Raw genomic sequence first — 19300 nt, forward strand, 5'->3', positions numbered from 1 at the left:
GGCTAAAATAATTTCCTAAGGTTATCAGAAACTTCTCTCACAGATGCTGAGCAGGCCCATTTCCACTCCCCAGAGATCAAAATTCTCTCTTGAACTGTTCTAATTGTGAATTGTCACTACCTCCACATTCATTACACAGTCACCATCTGCCAGTAACTAATAAAAACAACATTTACCTCATGCTTCCAAGATAACTAATCTCATCACCTTTTTAGAATCATTAACAATGTAGAAAAGCAAGTTTAATAATCCCTCCCTTGGTATTTGGAGTGCTAGGAATGTATTATCATAAATAAAATTCATTTTTATTATATATTCCACAACATGAGTTTCCATATAAGACACAGAAAAGGTGAGGACTAGGAAACAATGACTGAAAAAGGCCATTCAGTCATGTATTATATTTTGCCTCCCCAGGGAGGAGAGGATGAAACATGGTCCAAAGCTCAGACTGGAGCTTAGCTGTGGACTAGCCTTAGTAACATAATTTAACAAACATAGAAAGGGACCCCATAACCCCAAAGCGAACATTACAAGGACTCTTGAGATTATACATTTTAGCTTCTGAACCATAACAAGAGGACCTACCCATCGTCACAGCATAAAAAATTATTCTCTCCGTAATGAATTTGCTGACTCCCACTCAAGTAGACACTGTTACCCACAAGGAGCTCAACAATCTGTTGTTTGAAATGCTTACAACACCTACCTTTGTGTTTGTCATAAAAACATTGAAGTAAACAGCCAGCTAAAATCAAATGCATCAAAACATTCTCCACTGGATCTGCTGACAGGCCAGCTGGGCCCTGGCATGCAGGTTCACCCTCCTCCACACCACTTCAACAACTACCAAAGCTCTACTTGGATTTTGAAGATTAAACTTGCTACAACCTTCAATTAAAAAGAAGAAAAATGTATTTTTCCTTAAAAGAAGAGACTTTTCAACTCAAATGCTGACATAACAGCAATGGATCACAAAGAAAAAAATCAATCCCAAAGGACCACCTTTACATGCACAGTCACCCAAATCCTGCTGCAACAAAACCACCACAGCTCCAATCACACAGCACAGCTTGTGGCATCAAAGGCAAGCAGAGGAAAAAAGTTTCAACAAATTCCACATATTGTAGTGCTGATGATATAACCTTTTTCTACAAATCTCACCTCTGTTATGGTCTCTGAACAGCAAGGCTATCTTTTAATAAGATCAACTGATATAACTGAGGGAAAAAAATAAATCGTATAAACTTTGAAGTACCCAAACCCTGAAAAAACACCTAAAGCTGTACCTATATGCCCAAAAGCTGATGGGTTATTCTTATCCTTGCTGACAGAGTTACTTAAAAATAGCTTATATATAGTCCTCATCAAACTTCGCCTTTCACTTAGTTCATTATCAGGATTTGAGGCACTACTTGCAACACAGAATGAGTGAAAGCCCAACCAAGTTGACAGCACCCTATTACAGGACTCTGCATTAGCTATCAATTCTTCTCCCTCTGTAGTCAGTAAAAGATGTGAAGCTCTCTGGCAAATGTACTTCTCGGTACCATAATGTCCTCATTCACTTATCTGTGTTGTATATTTCTGTTCATATCAGAAAGTTTAATTAGTCTCTTGCAACTAAAATGATTTCTTTTGACTAATTTGTATTAGACAGGAGGAAAAGATGAGAATGCTTTATTGACAGTTTAAAAGCCTTAGATATGTTTCCTAATGCGGTGTCTCAGCTACATTTGTATCTTGCTTCCTATCAGCCATTTCAGGGAAGTATCCTTTATTGTAAAACTCTTGTTGCCTTTCATACTCAATTTTTCTTTTTGTCACATCTAGAAAGCTAGCGTCCAAAATATAAACCAACTGATACAAATGAGATTCTTAAAAAATATTTTAAATGAACCAAATATCAGTAAAAGTAAACAACCACAGCAGTTTTTGTGCAGATGTTGGAATGAGTTCTGCCCTTTATTCCCTGAAGTATCGTGGGGGCCCATTGCTGCTCTGCAGACCTGGCATCTGATGGCTCTCTGCAGTCTTTCCTAGCATGAACTCGCTTTCAGGCCTCCTGCAAACTCCTGCCTGAGCAACGCACAGCTCCAGTTTTCCCAGGCTTTCTGTCTCCTCATCCTTCAGTCTCTGGCACTGCTCAGCCTTTACATGAGCGCTCCAGAAAAGCTGCCCACAGTGACAGCCTGTTCCAACAGCCCTGTCTCTGGTGCTTTGTGTTTCACCTCATACAACTGCAGCAGCAGCATCATCTCGCAGTCAGAGTTCACAGATTTTTCACTGTGTCTTTGATACTTCAGTGTGTCTCATCTAACCGGAGCTGCAGCAATCAGACATCTACCTTTTCAGGAAGGCTGCCAATGTACACCAAGCTGAGACTGCAATCAGCTACTGAGCCCACTGACTGAATGAGGATGTACCTCCACATTTAAGATTAAATTCAGTACCTTTGCTCACGTTCAGTAGGGCCTTAGTTCCCTGGCATTCCCCATGAAGGGCAACAGCAGCATGCACACCTTCACCCTGACAGCAGGTCTTGTATCTCATCACACAGCAAATGTTTGTCCTTTATGACAACAAGCAGAATCTGAATTCTGATCTATGTTCTTCTGATCTTCATTTTTACTTAGTGAAAAACCTAAGGCAGATGGAAAGCAGCAAGGAGGGTTAGAGAAAACTCATTTTTACAGATACGAATTATTACCCACAAGTCTCTTAGGTCACCTCTGCTATGCTGTGAAACACACATACTCTTAACACAAGGCTTATACAGACTATCTGACAGAATGGGGATATTTTTACCTAGGCTGAACAATATCCAGGCATCTTTCTCAAGCAGTTAAATCAAACTAATACTAAAAAGCAAATTAGGAAGGAGATAAAACCAAGCAAAGTATCTCAGAGACCAGTTTTTGCCCATATCCCCACCTTTCTGCTGTTTAGGCTGCTAAACAGGGTGAAAATAAAAACACTAACAGCCACCAAGAAGCCACCAAAATGCTGTACAAAGGAAGTGAAATTATCTGAACTTCATAGAACACACAAATCTTTCTGCAAGATTGCAGCTGGCATCTCAGTGTGCAATCTTCCATCACAGTTATTTAGACCATGTCTATACCGTGCTGATTTTAAACCAGCTGGCTTGGTTACTCCTGATTTCAGAGCTGAAGCTGGCTGAGATGCAAGCAGCCAGCCTGCCCTGGGCTCGCTGTTACCATGGCCGCGCTGCAGCAGGACCTGTGCTGCCCACCCTGAAGCCGGCTCATGCATGACCCCAGCAGTGGCAAATCAACGTAACACAAGCACCCCCTTAAAAAGAAGAGGATGCTTGCTGCCCTTGTGTGCTACAGTCATTCCCAGCAAAAGAAACTGGGAAAAATACTTCAACAGGAATTAAGATCTTCTCAGACACTCCCAGCAGTCATTCCAGAAAAAGTATCAACTATGATGCATGCATCTTTGTGTGAACCACCACCAATGCTTGAAAAGTGAACAACTCATCACATACTAGACAACTCATCAACCAATTCTGGCTTTTGTCAAGACTGTAAATGGCGAAAGAGGGAATGGTCACTGATATCCCAAACTCCCGCCTTCGGCGAGATGAAGAACTGCTGTTCTTAAAAAAGACATTGCCTGGAACATGTGGAAACCAATATTACATGATCTTTGCCTTCTGCAACGAGCCAGATATGAATATAAAAAGCAAGAACAACTATGAGTTTTCAGCCTGTCCATTATCAGGTAACAGCAGACTCGTAAGAACTGCACATGCAGGAACCGCAGTGATAAAATTGTACAGGCAAGTTGTCTGGTTACAACAATATTCCTTGGAATAGCAATATATCCACAGTCTGTGATGATAGCATTTTAGCCAAGATTCATTCTGTGAATCTCTACTGGCCTTGTAAAACATGAATGCCACTGATTTTTGATGGCACAGTGAGTAGCTTTTGGCTTGCATTATCAAATTCCCCACCTACCGCAGAGGATTCCCCCAAGCGCACACCCAGCCCAACTTTGTGAAGGCTCCAGCCGCCCTCCCCACGTTATGCATACCCAGGCACCCGAGCACGACTGCTGCTGTAACAGCAGCACACACGGCACGTGGGGACTGCAGCGATCCCCAAAATCAGGGTAAGGCAGCAGCATACTGCTGCCAGATGCCCAGAGCTGAAGTCACCGGCCTCATATGTATGATCATCGCACCAGGACCTCGGCGCTCACCTTGATTTCGCTGCAGCTCTGATCATAAAGCACATACCCAATCTAATTGGAGAGAAATCTGACTGGAGAGTACCTAATCAGTGAAAAGACTGTCTGTTGTCATACCCAGGTGATATTACTTCTCATGACTCAGTACAAAAGAGGAGGAACTGCTGCTTTGGGGACCTTTGCTTTTACTTCTCAGACTATTCAGTCTCAGGAGGCCACAGACTGTGATGTGGGATACAGATGCCTATTAAAGCACAAACAAATCTACTTGCTGAAATCCTAGCTGGCCGTGAGGGAGGTCAGAAAGGCTGTCAGAGCCCTCCTGACACCTTACTTCATGCGGTTCTCTTTGATGAGGTATGTATGTAAAGAAATCTCAGAAGTGACTATACCCAGAGCACCATCATGCAGGACACTGTTGCCTCTCAATTTTTGTAAACAGCAGGTTATCTGAAATAAATTCATTAAATTTTTAACTAAATAAGGCTTCAGCATATCAGATTTAATCACCGAGTTACAATCTTTTGCCTTCTCTTATTTTACATACATGAACTACTGTCTTCCCTTTCACACATACAATCCTACTCAAAGCGTTCTCTTCTTACCTCCTTCATATCTCGTGTGCCTCTTCTTACCTTTGGGCATGCTTTTAATGGCATTACCAACTGGCTGGTAATTAACTTTTACTCTGGTTTAGTTACTGACCATTTCCCAGGATAGATTATGCAGAAAAACTATTTCACCCATAGCACGGTTTTAGCCAGAGGTAAAACACAATACCTAGAGTAACAAATAGTCTTTTTTTTACCCTTCTGGGAGACCAAGTAACCATGGATGCACAAGAAACAATGCCTGCAGATAAAAAGAGTGCCTCCTGATAATAATGTTTATCAGAAGAGATTTGCACATTTCTTTGAACTGATATATTTATATCTTGCTAATTATTTGAGAAAAATCTCAGAGACCTTATCACAAAGCAAGTCAATGCTACGGTTATATTTTTTCCCCCTCACGTCGAGGTTTCTTTTTAAAGTATCCCTCACTTTAAAGTTTGTTTTTCACAGTTTTCTTTTCAGTCGTTTTAGCAACTTACACCTATGCAAACACGTCTGCCCTAGAAGATACCTGTACAACTTGTCAGGAATTAAAATTGAAGTCCATTAGAATTTTTTACAAACAGCCTAGGTCACATTTTGAGCGACCTGACTTTACTGTTAAATACTCACTCTCTTGTTCTTACTCTGCTTTTCCACGAAAAGCATGGGACGTTGCTGTTGCTGCGACACAAACACCACACAATACAGCTGACAGCTTCAATAAGTTGTACAAGCAGGAAGCAAACAACAGTAGGTCACCTTAGGGTCTTTTTTTTTTTTCCCTTTATAGCCACTGGAATGGCAATTTAGAGAATGTTCTGCTCAGCAGGTTTTCAGCTTCTGATTTTCCCTCTACCCTTAAAGACATAAGGGAGGGAAAATATCAGAGGAAGGACTGTGTCACAGGCTTTGAAGCAGCACTAAACATGGACTGAAGAAACAGCAAAGATAGAGGTCATCTCCCTTCCCAAGGTAAAAGGAGAGTAAAATATTCTACTACTCACCTGCAGACCTCACCATTTTATTCTGTTTAAGTCACCTTCACCAGTGCCAGCTTAACAGACACAGGTGTTTGCTTCAGGATATTGCAGCTAACAGCACACCCCATGCAAAACCCACGAATGATGAGGAGATGCTGGACAGGAGCTTCTTCTGAAGGAAGAACTAAATGCTGATACCACTTCCCAGCCCTTCTGGTGGATGCGTGGCCTCCTGTAGTCTGGAATTACAACAGCATTGCACTAAAGCTACCCTTCACTTCAGAGACATAACAGCCTATTAGTGATGACTACTGCTATATCATTTAAAGTAGTTTTAAAATTTCTTGGTAAGATGTATCTCATTATCTTTCAGCAGACCAACTGATCGAAGTTGATTGGACTGAAGGTTACATGAAGCACCCCAAGTAGCCTGAGCAAGTTGAACTTAGATACAGTTGTAGAAAAATGAGCTCTTTCTTTGCAAGTACAGGAAGCCTACTGTATTCAGTACCGATACAGATACATCTCACCCAATAATCACTAACAGCTCAGAAAAATGATTCCACACACAAAAGCATCCTTGATTATGAGGATTAAAAAAAAAAATGCTAAACTACAACTGCTTCTTCACCATTAGGGCAATGTTTACCAAAGGAATTTCAGTCTGCAGATGGCATCATAGGAAATGTCATTATGTTCTACTGTGCCAATGAAAGTTGACATATTTCAAAACTAATATGCTTAAAATCATGTTACGCTACCAAACATGCAGAGTAAGCAGAAATTCAGGATGTCTTCATGGACGAGTAGATACCTCACACACAGAGCAATTCCTTTTTTTAAGCCCAGTGTCTCAGTTATTCAATTCTTATTTTGTTTAAATGCTTAAAAGTACTTCTCACATTATACTACTGAGCACTAGTCTACAAAATCTCAAATGAGTAACTAAGGACCTATACAATATGTGGAGGTAGTGAAAAAGGATGGACCAGCTCATCAAACTTCCTCAAGCTGACAAAATCAAATCAATATGTACCAGAAATGCATATTGAAACACTCATTTGTGAACCTCAGACACTGACAGATTCCTGAATTCAGTTACTTTTCAGAAAAGAAATCTGGTAATGGCAGTGGCAAAGTACATAATGGCAAAGAAAACATTAGAACAAAACAAAAACCCAACCTAACAAACGAAAAAATATATTCTAACACAATCCCAACATTTCAAATCATTTCTTCAGTCCACTAAATAACATAATACTTTCTATGTTACCCTAGTACCTTCTATACTTTTTTATTATTTTACTAAAAAATTAAGTGAAACAAAACCAGTAAGTCACACTAAGTCATTCATATAGAAGCTTACTTAAGTTTATATGAAAACATTTTCATTTCTGTAATTAAACAACAACCAACTTAATGTCCCTTAGTGGCAGATTCTCAGCTGGTGTCAACTGTCACAATTATCTTGAGCTCAATGAAGGTCGGATTATTGGTATCACCTAAGCTCTGCTTCTCACTGTTTTTATAGAGGCAAATCACAAGCATTTAAACTGGTCCAAAAACTATTTTGTCACTTCTAAAGAGTCTGAGTGCTTGACACAAAAATAGGAAGCATATGTATTTTATGAAAGATGGCTCTTTTTGTGCATGTATACAAAATATATGCAGACACTGTAAACACAGCAAAAGCTGGTACAGCACCCCGAGTGCAGAGGGAGAGGTTCTACCGTTTTCCCTGTGGAGACTCAAACTGTGGCCCCAGGGATAAAGGGAAACAAAACCACCTGTATCTTCTGAAAATGTAGCTAGAATACATTAGGTATCCAGAGATTCAATTTATAGCTTTTTAGGCCAAAATGTGCCATTGCTCATATATTCTGGCCGCTCAAAAAACAGAGTCCATTAAATTTTACCAGCTACTCCCTTAGGAAGAATTACATTTTACTGTATTATATTTCCCAGAAAACAGACTTCCCTCAAAAAGAAAAACCCAAGTGCAGAATCGCCCTTGGCAGAGAGCAGTGGCTCTTTAAAGCCAAGAACATTGAATCATAGAACCATGGAATGGTTTCGGTTGGAAGGGACCTTAAAGCCCATTCAGTCCCAACCCCCTGCCATGGGCAGGGACACCTTCCACTAGACCATGTTGCCCAAAGCCCCGTCCAACCTGGCCTTGAACCCTTCCAGGGAGGAGGCAGCCACAGCTTCTCTGGGCACCCTGTGCCAGTGTCTCACCACCCTCACAGGGAAGAATCTTTTCCTTCCATCTAATCTAAATCTGCCCTCTTTCAGTTTAAAACTGTTACCCCTCATCCTATCCCTGCACCCCTGATAAAGAGTCCCTCCCCACCTTTCCTGTAGCCCCGTTAATTACTGGGAGAACCTTTTCTTCTCCAGGCTGAACACCCCCAACTCTTTCAGCCTGTCCTCACAGAGGAGGTGCTCCAGGCCCCCCCATCATCTTCGTCGCCTCCTCTGGACCCGCTCAAGCAGGTCCGTGTCCTTCTGATGTTGGTGACTCCAGAGCTGGACACAGCACTGCAGGGGGGGTCTCACAAGAGCAGAGCAGAGAGGGAGAATCCCCTCCTTCGACCTGCTGGCCACACTTCTCTTGATGCAGCCCAGGACACGGTTGGCTTTCTGGGCTGTGAGCACATTGCTGGCTCACAGTCAGTTTTCCATCCACTAACACCCCCAAGTTCTCTGCAGGGCTGCTCTCAATCCACTCCTCGCCCAGCCTAGATTTGTGCTTGGGATTGCCCCAACCCATAGGCAGGACCTTGCCCTTGGCCTTGTTGAACTCCATGAGGTTCACACGGGCCCACCTCTCCAGCCTGCCCAGGGCCCTCTGGATGGCACATCCCTTCCCTCCAGCATGTTGACTGCACCACACAGCTCGGTGTCACTGTGGAACTGGCCAGATTTAAGTCTGTCAGGGCTTTGCTCTTCCTAACCTGATCCCTGGCTACCCAGACAGTTCCTCTGAAGTGCAGGAAACATGAAGCAATGTGCAAACAGGCGAAGACCCATAAGACCTGGCCCTGCTCCACTCCTCAGCCATTTTCCGTGACCAGAGATGTCTGCAGACTGTGTACCCTGCACTCCTGCAAGCAGCAACGGAGCCGAGCAAAAGGAGCTAGGAACTGCAAGTCAGCCTGACCTCCCAGCCCAGCGGGGATGCTGAGGACTGGCAACAGCAGGAAATGTAGGGTAGTTGTGTTTAATTTGTGACTAATGGCTAAGGATAGTAGAACTGAAACATTCTGAAACCGATGGGGTTTGCTGTATACAATTAGAAATGCAAAAAGCAAGTCCTCACTGCAGCCACTGAAAGCAAGCTAGGGTTTATTTCCCCTTTTTGTTATCTCTTTCTCGTGCATTAAACAATTTGTCTGCTTTGTTTATATTGTAAATAGTATTGTGTGCCAAGTGTGATATAAAAATCTATTTAGAATTTAATTAAGTTTCTAAAGCCACCGGGAAAACAATGGAAATTGGGCATGTGAGAAGAGGGAAACATTCTCATAGTATGAAGTTTGAAGCTCTTTTCCAGTTCTTCCTCAAAAAAAAAAAAAAAAAAATCTGCATCTTGGACATGAACTACTTAGTCAAATTCCTTTAACACAGTTTACATCCTTCTCAGGTGACTGGAATTAAAATTCAAGCCACCAGAAACAAGCTCAAGTGCATTTCATGATCACAGACTTGTGTATTTGTTTAGATCCTGGAGTCACTTTGAAAATATCTCCTCAAAACAGGCCAAAGCTGGAACACCAGCACCTTCATTCAAAAACCAAAATTACAAAGCACTGTGAGAACAAAACTGGAGGGCAGCTGCCTCTAATCGATACTACCAGTTTTCTATTTTTAAAGCTTGTGATGCATTTAGTAAAAGAAAGCCAGCAGTCAGATCCCACTCTCTGTTATAGCGGGTAATCCAGCGTAACCCAACAGAAACCAGTATACCTGCTCTGCATTTATATCAGCATGAAATTCAGTCAAGTTGACTCCCACAATAAAGAGGGGGGAAGAAACCTGGCAGGGGGGAATATTTCAAATACACAGCTCAAAGAACTGCTCCACTAATTATTCACAGTGATGAAAGAAAAGGTATTTCAACCATAACAGAAAACAACCTAAATCACACTAACGTTATGCAACAGAACTACAGGAAACACAAAATTTTGAAATGACACAGTGAAGGTAAAATACAAGTGCAAACTCAGACAAAAGGCCACATTAAGAAGGATATCCTATGCAAAAAAAAAAAAAAAAAGATTGTGTTTTTGTTACTTTCTATAAAAATCTTGTCAGAGTCTTTTCACTGGAAGGAAAGTATCTATGTCAGAGACAGAGAGAGGAACAGAGAGAAGCAGATCTGAGTCAGGGGAACAAAAGCAGATCAGTACAGTAGAAAGGAGTCAGCAGCCAGTCCCAAAACAGTCTGGCACACAATAAAACGTACCAGTAATTACAAGCTTCTGAGCAGACTTTGGTGAGAGACAGAGGAAGAGCTGCAGATGAGATGAACAGATGGAAAGACAAAGCCAGTCAGGAATCAAAATACATAGTTCCAGCAAGGAGAATCTACGCCAGTGTACATTTTGCAGTCTTTATTTCCGTAACTCGGTCAGGCAATTTTTTTACCCCTTAACTGCTGTCTGCAGTAGACAGTTCTGAAGTAAGAATGATGGATCCCTAAGAACCCCAAAAAATATTCTGAGCATGCATGGAAAACAAAAACATGGATGAATATACTCATATTGGAAGCCCTTTAAAGAAGGAAGTGCAAAGACACAAAGTTAATTTTGGCAATGTAAAAAAACCACAGTTTGTAGCATAAAATTTAACCAAGATACAGAACAGTGCACTCCATGAGAATATATAGAAGGGGATAAAATATGAAGTGCTTTTCAGAATGACCGGAGAGGTTGGGGTAGGCGGGGGTGGAATTTATATACAATGCTACCAGACGGCAAAAAGCCTTAGTAATTGCATTCAGTTTTCTTATCAAGGAGAATTACTTTTCCCCCCTTAATCTTATGAGTTTCTCAATATTCTGCCATTAAAAACAGATTTGTGATGTTAATAATAACACACTTTATTTATTAGCGTTCCATGACCACAGGTTTGTAAACATATCAACAAAAAACTCAGGAGCAAACTAATGGGTTGTTCAGGTAAGTGTATAAAATCTAGTCAACTACTAAACAATCCAAAACATTTCAGCTAATCCTGTACAGACGTTATCAACAAAAGGCTTTCTCTCTCTATTCTACCCTGCACACTCCAATCATTCAAATGCTGCAATACTGGCATATGTGTAGATAATCCCGAGCAGGGATGATTCTGAATGCTAAGCAACAGTTGATTTTGACTGAGCGGGAACACAGACTGGCCATTGTACACAAGTTTCCATGTGATAACACACAACAAGCTCAGCATGCCTTTTGGCACAAGACATTGTCCATCAGTTCCAAGAAGCAAGAATTTAGTCAATATTAGATCTAAAGACCCCTGAACACCACAAGAATTACAAAGATGCTTAATGCTGAAGATTATATATGCTCCCTCCTCTGCAAAACCAGGCCTAACCAAAAGCCTGCTGATGTCAATGGAAGAATTCCCACTGCCTCCACTGGTATTTGGCTAGAACACAGAGGGGAAAAAAATCGCATTGCAGGAGCCATGGGGCAAGGAAAACCACGGCAGCAGCAGGCTGGATTGCTCTGCTCTAGCTGTGGCACTTTGGCCAGAAGACTCGAGTCCCATGCCTCAGCCTGCTAGGCAATCTTCGATGAGTCATTTCTCCTCTGGACCTCACTTCTCCAGGCCTTTGTAAAGTTCTCCAAGATCTCCTGATGTAGTGGGAAAAAAAAAAAAAAAAAAAAGAAAAAAAAAGGCACAGCACATTGAAGCTCCACTGGCCTCTGCTGACACAGACCAAGGTCCAGTCCTCTGTGAATTTTTGCTCAGAGTTTAGATTCTGATTTTTATATCTTGTTGGCCAAGAACCAACTTTTGGTTTCCCTGCCAGCCATCTGCAGTCTAGCTGAACCGAGACACATAACCACTGAGATCATGACTGCAATCATGGCTTTATAACAGTAACACCAATGCCAGCACCACGAAGAAGTGCTGAGTTCAGGTTTATTTTTCAGATGGTTATAAATTTTGTTCACTCATTACAAAGGTTACCCCATTTTTTTCAACTGTAGAGTGTCTTCACATTGAATATTTATTAAAGCTTTTAAACCAATGAAATTCAAGAGTAAACGAAAAAAATAGACAAGATGTGCACTAGGTAAGAAACTTCACCTTCACTTAGAAGTACAAATTACAAAAAGCTATGAAATTGGAATAAGAGTATACATTATTTATTATAGTAAGGGAGACATTAGCTAGCAGTATTGGATTGTATTAAGAAACAGAAAGTTTAGACTAAATATTAGGCAACTGTCCTGACAAAGTGCTATTGATTAGAGAAGTAGCATCCTATGTGAAGGGAGGGAGCCTCTTCAGCTGACAATTAAATTAATTTTGGACTGCAAGAAAGCCCAGTAAATGTACAAGGGGGAATAATTCAGTAAGAAGCTGGTTGCTTCTGCCCACAGAAAGCAGTAGCGTTCAGCAATGCCTACCTCAAATGGTGCTCTGGTTCTCTTCCCCTCCCACCCTCCAAAGTATAATGTTAACAGTGGCTTAAAAATGCTTTAGTTAAAAAGACACTCAGACTGCTTTTTATCTACCTTCAGTATTCTGAACTACAAAACTACATATTTTAGAAACATCAAAAAGTTAATCTGAGGTATGACCGTAGCTGTAGAAGCAGGCTCGTGAAACCAGGAAAATGACATTTAACATCTTCTCCCACATGCAGCCAAACGTGGCAAATTCTCCATGCAAACCTACTCCAAAGATGGTCCTTCTCCAAGCTCAGAAGGGACGAAACCAACCTGACACCTCGTCCAGGCACCAGAATGTTTTGTTACAGCCTTGGGTTCGTTACTGTCAGTCTTAGAAGCTTGGAAAAGAGCCCCTGCATTACAACTCACAGGCACAAGTGGGTCAGGTGAAGACCAGCTCCTCACACAGAGTGAGCCAGTATCACAGGTCCAGATACACGGGTACCTGGAGAGGAAGGAAATTAAGCTCATTACCAGATTTTTCTGCCCCATGCCCATTACTAGTGACTTTCAGGTCATTCATGTGCAACAGTAGAAAGCTCTTGAGAAAGACTTGAATCACCTGAGACAGAATGCTGGTTGGGAACTCCATTGCTCTCCTGAGCGCACTGTACGCTGGAGCATCTGGACACTGCTCTGGTTTACATCAGCACTGTCTGCACCCTCGGGGACCGTCCGTGAGTCTTCAAATGAGTAAATGAACACAGTTGCACCCTGCCTCACACCTTCATCCCCTCCATCTCTCCTGTGTCACCTCAGCCAAAGCAGGAGCACCACGGCTCGTGCAGCAGCAGCATCCAGCAGCTACTCTGCCCTCTCGCTGGCATGTACTTGGGGTGTGGGGATGGAGGTAGCCCTGAAAGGGGATGGCCAGATCCAGACCTCCTACTTCACACAGAAAGCATGGAAGAGCTGGACTGCAGAGTGAGCCAAAGTCATGCACAAGAAAGGGTTTTTTTGGTGGGCTTTTTTGTCTGTTTTTGAAGCTCTGTCTGCTCAACATACCTGTAGAAACCGATGCCTGCAAATTCCTGCAGGTCCTGGGCACAGATTGCTTCCTTAAATATGCAAGAAGCTTTCCTAATCTTTGTTTTATACAATTTTTCTATCTCTTACCAGCCACTGCACTTTCCTTGTTACTCAAAGCAGCTAGCCAGATATAAGCTACCTCTAACATAGCTGTTAGTGAGAGGAGCTGGGCAGAAATAAGCAGAAGTCAAGGGGAAGCACTTGGCAGAGACACACACAGGTGCCTGGCTGTATCCCAGTGGATGAGAGGCTCCTGGAGCTACTGGCATTCCCTGACACAAACGCTGCTGCTGCTCAGGCTGGGGCTTTGCTGAGCAGCGTGACACCTGAACCTCCCTCACCTGATGACACCATTCACCATCCGCAACCCCAGCAGGACAGAAGGAGGGTTACTCGGACACTTAAACTGTTACAGACGCATCAGCAAGGGAGGAAAATGCATGAGAATGTTTGGGGTTAGAATGGTATCCTTAAGTAGAAAAGCTCTGCTGCCAACTGGAGTGTTAGTAAAATAAGGTGTTTTGTTTTGTTTTTTTTTAAAGAGCTATTGCTGTATCTTTCTTCAGAGGTACACAAATATATTTTTACAGGGACAAGAAGGAACATAGTGCTTAGTTATGGCTACTTCAGTCCAGTGCTAGTGTCATGGAAGTAATCTTAGATTTTAGCAATGAACAGTACCAGTTGAAGAGTTTTTTCTATAAATATTTGTTTTAAAGGGGCCATTCTCAAATAACAGATTTCCAGCTTGAATTTAAGCCTTTAACATGCAATGGCAAGGGAGTAAATGCAACAGGATTACAGTGCAGCACAAACACCGGTGTCCTTGGTACGGAATGCAATGCACAACCTGACAATGGGAAATCTGCAGTACAATGTCTGATGGTGGGTTATCTCAGGTCAGGTGACAGTGTTTATTCTGAAGAGGATTCACTCACTCCTCAGGGGCTTCTCTTCTAAATCAGAACTCTAATAACACCAGCATCCAAACAATTATAATCTACAGACTCCTCTGACTGACATCAGGAACTACACTTAGAGGTATAGGAAGGCACAAGCACTGACAAACCATTACAGACTTCACATGCATCTGTCAAATGCAGGCACAGCCCACCAAAACAGAACAAAGAAGCCTTTATCAGACATTGCCTCAAGTCCATTTGGTATTAACAATGAAACAGAGCTCTCAGCAGCTATCCCTCTGATCTCCCACCCACCTTTTCCAAGAGATGCTTTGGTACTTAAAAGACAAAAAAAGTAGTTTTTCAGTATTAACAGCTCTGTGTTCTAGTGTGCCTAGAATGTCTGAACACACAACAGAGATTTGAAGAAGTGCTTTCATACCTAAAGCCTGTCTGTTCTTGTAACTCTGACAAATAAGAGATTGTCTCTTTCTACAAGCCTTGCCTCACTTGAATATATACAGCACCTAGTAGAAATACAAGGTGATTCATATTTGGGGGTTAAGATTTTTTTTTTTTTTTTAATATTCCATGGCTAAAAAAATCAGTGTCACACCACTCCTGTTAGTGGAGCTACATCAGCTGTACACAAGCGGGAAGTGATGCCAGCCCAAGACTTGCTTTTGGATTTCTCTTGGAGAGAGACGGAGAAACCAAGGCACAGTTTAGAAATCTACTCCACATGCAGAATGGATGTGTAACTTTCCAGAGCTGAACAGAGCGCTGCAAAGCAGGCAATCGTTTTAACTTCAGCTTATTTTCTCAACTCACAGCATGTAGGAAGTAAGCTGATAAATACGTCCGCCTGTTCTAGGAGAGGCCACCAAAAACCTCAGGGAAGAAGGCTCTGTATTGTCATAGCTACTAGATTTCCCTACAATCTCATCCGGCACATTGAGCAGCATTGCACTGCCATCTCCTGGCAGATATCTAGGTAACAGTTCAAGGTCTATACAAGTACAGGAATGAATTGACATTAAAAAACACATTACAAGATATAAAAAAAATATAGACATGTTTCTCTTACTAAGCCAAATAAAAACAGACTGAAGCTCTAGATGAAGAGTCTAGTTCATAGCCAGCCTATTTCCTTGACTCTCAAAATTTGTACTTAATATTAGACACACCTAAAAAACAACTGTTAAGAGTTTAAATATGGTCTAAAATCCTTTTTTTTTTCCCACAAAAGAGAGTAATAATTTTTATAGCCATTATATGAGTAGCACATAATCACTGTCCTGAATTCAAAATTTTATCCACTTGATTAAAACAGTATCAAAATGCCAGCAGAGTTGTGGGCAAAATCATGGCTTAAAGGTCTTAGTCCTTTCAAGTACATAAAATCATAAATAACATAATTTAAAATACACAGCAAAGACAAAGACAGTACAGCCTAATGCAACCTGTAAATACTTGAAATGCAGAGGTAGGAGAAAGTAGTTACTAACAGTTTCTGGTGTACAATGTTTACACTCCCTGTAATACGAGGTCTAAAAAATATTGCGAGTAACCAAAACATTGCAAGTAACAGCTCCAGAAAACATTATCAGGATTTAAATTTTGACAGCTACCAGTTACAGAAACAATTCAGTATTAAGCATGAAGATACATCATCCGACACTGGCAGAAACACTGTCCCTGCTCATACCCACGTGTTCCTAACTCTAGTTTCCACATCCATGTCCCAGGCTAGGCTGGGACTCAAGATCTCTCACGCCCTGCTGCAAATTCCTTCCTCCTCTACACGTACATAGTCCGTAACATTGCAGTGGCTGAAATTTTTTGGTGTACACAAAACAAGGCCTGAAATGCAAGTCTTCCTCAGCATCAGTAAGTGTTTTAACAAAGATATTACAGAGGGAGAATGGGCACACACAGCCACCCGCTAAAGTTGGGAAGAAGAATGACTTCTACACTGGGTTTGCATGAAAGAGCTCCTTCCCAAAGGCAGTGACAACCCTGGAGAAGAGGAATCTTCTGTGTAGCACTGAGCTAGGTTTCTAAATACCTGTATCAAGCCTTAGGAAACGAGGTTCTTTACGTATCTAACTCAGAGCTGTAAAATCTAATCTAAGAGCACGTCCCTACACAATTCGAGAATTTAGTCATCCTGAAATGCAGGGGCACTTAGGGGGCTCTTAGAAACATTATCCGTAATTTCTATAACTATGTGCAAGTCACAGAACGTACAATGCAGGCTGAAGTTACTCTGCAGGATATGACACAGAAAGTCGTGGTAGGCCCCATAGCACACACAAAGTAACACCCATAGAACAGTCTTCAAGCATTGTTTTCTAGGGAGAAGTGGACAAAGAGCAGTTGAATATCAACTCTTACAAAGCACCAAACCATGCACCAGTGTAACTTACCATTATTCCATTTGAGCAAACAGAAACAATTTGCAGCAGTTGAAAGCCTAGCCCATCAAATGCATCTGGTTTGCAACATGTTATAAAAGAATGACAACAGCATGATATTTAAAAAAACCCAAAACACAGAATTATGAAGCTGCAAACACTGTGCCGAGATAAACAAGGTCACTGTCTACTTACGTGAGATGCAGTTACACGGATTTGACCTTTCTGTAATAAGCGGCAATTTCAGTGAAAACAACCTTTCAGTTCAGGAGAGGGAAGTAAGTCATGTATCCTGCTGCTGCAGTTTATGATGCGACTCCCAGCCCTAATTTAAAGGTCACCAACAATCCTTTGAAAGCGAGATTGCTTCTCACTTTTTTTCACATTTCATACAAGGTCGTAGGGGCTGACTAGTCCACAACAGCAGTACCACACAGTTGCCTGGCCAGGAAGGAACTTCAGCCTTCCCTTCAGTACTTCGCACCTTATTAGGCATGCCAAAATTACCAGTGAGAATGTAAGAATGATCAGTAAGAATGCTGATACAAATAATTACTTTGCTAGTCTCTATTACAATAGTTATATCAGTATTTGGACTCTGGTCCCAAGCGGAGGAACTGAAGACCTTACTATGCCACGTGGTCTATATAAGGGTTGGGACTGGACAGTCTTTGCCTCTCCTTCCCCTAAAGAGGGTCATAAAATAAGATACATATGGCTTTGTTTGGGGTATTGTTATTAAACCATTCCTAAACTGATTCCAGAAACATCCTGATCTCTATAAAAATTGCCTATTCTTAGGGGCCATGGCACCAGGAATACCAGCTGTAGCTGACTAATTTTCTTCATTTCCAAGATTAAAAAAATATGTGGACATGAAACCTAATCACAACTTTTAAATCCACTGTGTTCACATTTGCCCTCTGAGAAGGCAAGCAGCTTACCTGAAGCTTTGATAAATACAGGTCTTCTACCTCTTCCTTATGACTTCTGTGATGAAGGAACGTAACGCATTCTCAGTCACGGGACAAGAGAAATAACCACAAATCAAGAAGCACTTAGAGCAGTTGGGAGGAAGGGTGAAAAAACAAGCCAAGACTGAAAACATGATGTCATATTTGGGAAATACTGTTGTTAAATGCAATACCCCAGACATACCTCTCAGCCACTACTTTGTAGATGTTGCCAGTCAAATAATACTTCTGAGGAAGATGCTAACTCCTATGTCAGCCATGACATAGCTTAAACTATGTAACTTGCTCTTTTATTTCTACAAATACTTTAAAAAGAAAAGAACCAAATGGCATTAAACCCGATTAATGCTAACCTAAAATCAGAGCAGACTATTTCCACAGTGGTTCAACTGGTTTTCAAAGAGGAACAGCATTCATTCCTTCACCTTTGCCTACTCAGCAGTTTGTGATGTGGGCTGTATGCAAAGGATACGCATCATGGAGGTTAGCCTCAAAGGTAGGATTAATGATGCACAGTGATAAATTCCTAAAAAGTTAACTTCCTACATAAAGACTCCCCAGTGTAACACTGGGATCTTCACATTTGCAGTTTTAGATTTGTTTTGTACATCTGGAAATACGTGCTGTGAGATCCTTAACAGAGCTGGAGAACACCCATGGGGAACTCTTAATCCATGAGATGCCAGAGCCTGGAAGCCTGCAAAGAGCTGTTCGTGCTTTTAACCTAACCTGAAGAATTTCTTCAAACACTTACTTACCCCAGTAAAGCTCTCTCCAGGGAAGAGATTCAAGCTGGTACTGAAGACAGATAACAAAAACTCTGTGACCACACAGCACAGCTAAGCTAAGGACTTTCCTGAGCCAAGGCGGCTGGCTACTCTTTCTCTTCGCTGAGCTTGCCAAGCGAGTCAGTGGGGAAAGCTCCATCAGGCCCCTGAGGAAGCAGCCTCTGGCAGAGAAGAGGCCACAGGTAGCCTGGTGCAAGGGAAGAAAAGGTTTACCAGTACCGATGAACTAGTGCACCAGTTCCTCTGACTGTTCAGTGCCTAAGGGCTATTTCCTTCTTCAAAGGAAACACAAAATAAGATCTGCTGGTTGCTTTTAATCCTTACATTTGTGTGTCTTCAGAAGTAAGCCATTTGCACCTCACTGAAACACCTGAAAACCTCAACCTCCATCACCATAGCAACAACAACAAAACTGCAAGCCAGTGAGTATTTGTGCACCTGCAAAAGTTTAGTTCAGCTTTAGGACTGATGGAAAATGAGGGAACCATTGCAGTGCTCTGGTCCACTAAAAGCTGATTTTTAAGATTAGTAAATGGTTTACAAAATTAAGTAATTAAGTGTCCAAATACAAGCCTGTTTTTAAGAAAACAGTTATGCTCATCCCCTGCCTTATGCCTTTTCCCTAGACACTGTTATTGCTTCAAGTACATTGACTCAGCATGGCTGTAAGTTTCTTTGCAGTTTGTATCCTGTGAACTAAGCAT

At 41.7% G+C, this 19300-nt stretch overlaps 2 long non-coding RNA genes across 2 annotated transcripts in view; both read right to left on the reverse strand.

The window, feature by feature from the left end:
• The window catches only part of LOC141947761 (uncharacterized), a 66139-nt gene that overhangs the window by 35644 nt on the left and 11195 nt on the right, over positions 1-19300 (reverse strand). The window lies entirely within an intron of this gene.
• On the reverse strand, positions 12829-17082 carry LOC141947639 (uncharacterized). The gene is made up of 3 exons (XR_012630221.1): positions 17030-17082; positions 13049-13169; positions 12829-12931 (listed from the first exon to the last, which is right to left on the reverse strand). It is a non-coding gene; the product is annotated as an uncharacterized LOC141947639 (long non-coding RNA).

The sequence above is a fragment of the Strix uralensis genome, chromosome 10, assembly GCF_047716275.1.
Source record: "Strix uralensis isolate ZFMK-TIS-50842 chromosome 10, bStrUra1, whole genome shotgun sequence".
NCBI classification, from domain to species: Eukaryota; Metazoa; Chordata; class Aves; order Strigiformes; family Strigidae; genus Strix; species Strix uralensis.